The sequence below is a fragment of the Poecilia latipinna genome, unplaced genomic scaffold, assembly GCF_001443285.1.
Source record: "Poecilia latipinna isolate Pla-1442-1.1 unplaced genomic scaffold, P_latipinna-1.0 Scaffold2572, whole genome shotgun sequence".
Lineage (NCBI taxonomy): Eukaryota > Metazoa > Chordata > Actinopteri > Cyprinodontiformes > Poeciliidae > Poecilia > Poecilia latipinna.
The window spans coordinates 19,280-23,701 of NW_015115188.1; the positions used below are offsets into that span (position 1 = coordinate 19,280).

General features: G+C 38.7%; 1 protein-coding gene across 1 annotated transcript in view; it reads left to right on the forward strand.

Moving 5' to 3' along the window:
• Positions 1-1,590: 1,590 nt before the first annotated feature.
• LOC106938348 (receptor activity-modifying protein 3-like) overlaps positions 1,591-4,422 on the forward strand; it is a 16,920-nt gene continuing 14,088 nt past the window's right edge. Inside the window, exon 1 of the mRNA XM_015020371.1 lies at positions 1,591-2,216. The gene's annotated coding sequence lies outside the window, so the exon portion shown is untranslated. The remainder of the gene's footprint in view (positions 2,217-4,422) is intronic.

The following is a 4,422-nucleotide window of genomic DNA, read 5'->3' on the forward strand; positions in this document are numbered from 1 at the left end:
TGAACAAGCTCTTGAGCTGTCACACACCGAGTAGACGTGTTCAGCTCTCTGCTAAATCTCAGGCTCATGAATCTCTCTGTACCGTCACCAAATGTCATCCTTTCCCACTAATGATGTCAGTCCTGCCTGCTTCCCCAGAGCACATCTCATTTCTAACCTCCCCTGCTGTTCTGCTGAGCAGTAACACAGAGATCCTGCTGCTCCGTCGCCGTCGTGGGTTCATCACTTCATACGGCTCGCTTGCATTTATCAAAAGGAGAAACTACTGCATTTTATCATGGCATAGAGTTTGTATTATAATGGCAAAATGGTATGAGTTAGACCAAGCTGTGCATTTCATAATATGGAAATGACTGAACTTCATGTAGATAAACCCGATGAAGGATTGTTCATCAGGTTCATCTAGTGTGTCACGGCTTGCTGGGGCCCTTTATGGGTCTGAGGTGAAATTCACATGTACCTCACTTGTTCTGACCAGTAAAACAAGTACATATTTAGTGCATTTTTTCAAAATTAATTAATTTTTTTTAATTATTAAAAATAGTTTTAATTGAATTATTTTCGTCTTGTGTGAACGAAGATTTAAAGAGAGCATACACAGTCAATGTCTGCTATTCTCTACAGTAATAAGTATAAGAAGACGTTTAAATAACTCGCGTTCCTTGTGAAAGTGAGCTTTAATCTAAACCTACAACAACAAAACAAAAAGCGAGAGTTTGATCTTTTTCCTAAAATATTTTTAGTCTACGTGTTGCAGATCAAAACTTCCTGGAAGCCCAGCCTGGTGTAGAATATGTGGTAAGGGAACGTAGGTGATCTTTGGCTTTTCCAGACCGAAGCTTCTGTGTTTGCATTGGACATTTAAAACAGGAAGTTATTTTGGGATGCGAGGGCCCGAGGTTCACTGCCACTGGGAATAAAATGCAAGCGGGGACCCTGTGGGAACGGAGCGGCCGAGAGCCAAGATTTGAAGTCGGCAAAGAAAGGTTTCAAAGACGGCTCTTATTAGAGTGCACAGTACATCACTGCGATATTTGATTTAACGTATCGATCGGTAAATACAAAGCAGTTCTTTTCTTTGAGCCCTGACAGCTGAGAGGATCACGAGAGACGACTTTCTCTTTCTCCCTGTAGATCGTCATGATTCTCTCATCCCTTTCTGAGGAGGGCAGGAAGAGTTTAATCTCTTAAAGAGGACAGGGGATATGGATTTGACGCAGCCACCTCTCATAAGCCTGGATGTTTTTATGCAGCTGTGATATTGGGAGTGGCAGGGCTGTCGTCCTCAAACCTTTTGATCTAAAAGTGGTTTTAAATCTTGGTTTTGGAGAGTCTTTTACCCTGGACACCGCCGTTATCAATTTTTCCTCCCTCCTCTGACATTCAGACACTCCTATGTTTAATAGATTTGGAAAAAGATTCAGCTATAAAAATCTGCATTTTGACCACATGGCTTAAAGATATATAATCCTTGTAATAGGTTTCTGTTGTTGAGTTGTAGATGTCATTAGTAATTCTCTACTTTTTGCTGTTTTTTTTTGTTGTTGTTTTTTTTTGTAAAAAAAAAAGTCTTTGTGTGATTGGATGCAGATTTTTTTTTTTTTTTTTTTACTTGTTTTCATCTTTTCTGCCAGGTGCAAATGTCTAAGAAGATTTTTTACCTCTGCAGAATGCAGAGTTTTCACTCTCATCTAATTAGAAAGCCCTAGCAGAGAGATTTGCCTCTCAAACTGAACTGCCAAGCAAATAGCATCTCTGTGTGCCGACACTGGTCACTGAATTTAAATTTAGCAAAATGAAAAAACAAAAAAAAAAAGAAATACTTTTGATTAAAGTCACGTCCAGGGCAAAGATCTTCTGAGTCTGAAACACCAACACTGTTTTGTGAACTCCATCCTGTAAAAACGTTGCTTCTCACACAACATTATAGCGATAATTCTTCATACCCTGAGGATGGCAGGTGCTCTGAGAACCGTGGATAACATTATGAGGATAACATTCACCGGAACGCGAGGAAACATTTAACTTTCTCTACTCGCTTGTAATCCTGTCACGCTATTGTTTCTCTGTCTTTTGTTTCAGTGGCACAAAAAGACACAAAACCACGGGAAGTAATGCTTTGGGTCAGGATTAAGCATTTAACACTGCAGCACACACAGTTTTATCAACAGGCAGGCCAGGCGGACACTCGTGAAATTCAATTCCCAGGCTGCCAGGTAATAATTATTTTTGGCTTATCCTCAGAGCCATTTGATTTTTGAATGAAGCTAAAAGGCAGAGTGCAAGAAATAACTTGCAAAGTGCGAAACTGCTACTGGGTAGAGTTTAATATTTGCAGATTGGGTTCTTCTCTGTCCTTTGTGACTGGAAGAATTCAGTAATTAATGAAGCTCCTATGTCAAAGTAAACCTAAATTCATGAAGTTCGTTTCATCAGAACACCAGACGACTGCCGACAGTTTACCTACAATGTTCCCCTTTGAATGCAGTTTCACTACTAGTGTCTTAGTCTTGGTTACTTTTGTTGTGATTTGTGTCTTGCGTGTGCTTAGATATATATATATATATATATATATATATATATATATATATATATATATATATATATATATATATATATATATATATATATAAACCTGATGGCAAGCTAGCAAATGTCAAATGTCAAACTTTAAACAGTTGAAGCTGAATGAAAACAGAAGTAGCGACGCATATAGCCTCTAAGGTGAATGCGATGTGTTCGGCGGCGGTGCAATTTGTCAGTCATCCAGGATGTGGTAATTGTAAGTGCTCAGATAGGAAACAAAAAAACAACTTGTCCCATTTACTTGCTTCTTGAATAAATTGTTTTCCATTTCAGGCTTACAATATTAAACCCGTTGTCACATCGTTTTATCTTTTATCTCGCTACTCAAGTTAGCAAATCTGAAAGCACATCAAACTCGGATCTGAACTGGAAGAAATAAAGCCAGTTGAACATTAAGTCCTGGCATGTGCATAAAACATAATTTATGATGCTCCCCCATTATGTATGATGCATGTTTATTGGGCTGAAGGGTGTAAATATCAGCGATAACCTGACAAGTTTAGGCTGAAAGTTCAGCACTCTAGACATATTATTTGTGTAACCACAAATGATTCACATAGTTTCATGTATATAATTTTTTTTATTTCACTTTATGTGCTGAATGCATTTTATATTTTACATTTAGGCCATATTTAAATGACGAGTGATATTACACTTCTGTTATAAAACTAATGGATATAGTTATATTTACTAATATCCAAGAGTTTCAATTGGAGTAGCTTCTGAACAAAAAAAAAAATCTATTTCTCCTGAGAAATAAAGAAAGTTTATTTGAGATTAGGTTGGGGTCACTTCAAGCATTTGCCATGTCGAGGTGAGATAAATTACATGAATGAAGATAAAGCTTGTGCGAGGGAAATAAGTGAGGTCAATATTTGGTCATGGCTGCAGATGCAGTGGTGGTAAAAACTATGTCTAAATCGCAACGTTCACGTCACAACTTTTTTTTGTTTTTTTCCTGCAATAAATCTATAGCTGTCTGGATTAGCTAGAGAGCAAACTACACATATCACGCTATCTGATGCATAGAGGAGGATCTTGGAGTATTTTCACTTGAATTCAAATGTCTTTGCATGTTTAAATGTGACGGCAGATGGACGTATAACTTTAGGACGACATGAATCACTAACCCACCTGTCTATTCTGAGTTTGTCCCCCTTGGATCGACGTGCACTGAGCATGCATGTGAGGGCTGTGCGGACAACTCTGATCATGTCATAAGATATTTGAATATCAAATAACCACTGTTGAACTTCTCTCCTTGTGTTTCTTCTCTGGAGGAGCAAAGGAACGAGAATACTCTATTGTTACTTGTGCTTAAATGACGGGTCAGGGGACGCCTCAGTCTTGACCCATGGAAATATTTTTTCTGTGTTTTGTAATGCATTTATGTTGCTGATATTTAGTTTCACCGATAACTCCTCGCTGCTGTATTCGGCCTGCACCCCTCTGATCATCTCCTCTTTGGACCAGCCTCGGTCTGAGAGCGCCGGCGGATTTAAAACGTGTCAAAACGCTATGTTTAGAGAAAATCCTTCTGCTTTAGATTCTCCAGACACGTACGATAAGATAATATTCTTCCTCCGTTCCATTGAGTTATTGCTTTGGAACGAGCGCAGAGCAGAAGGAAGAAAATCGGATTGAAACGCAGAACACCGCACCTAAAAACATCCTTCCTTGCATGGTCAGATAAAGGTCTCTAAATTTAGCGCGGCCTCTTGGTCGGAGTCCTGCTGGGTGCCTTCCAACAGGAGCCGCCTCTTTGAAAGTTTCACAAAAAAAAAAAAAAAAAAAAAGGGGAAATTTAATTTCCCGGCTTGGTTATTTTTTGGATTT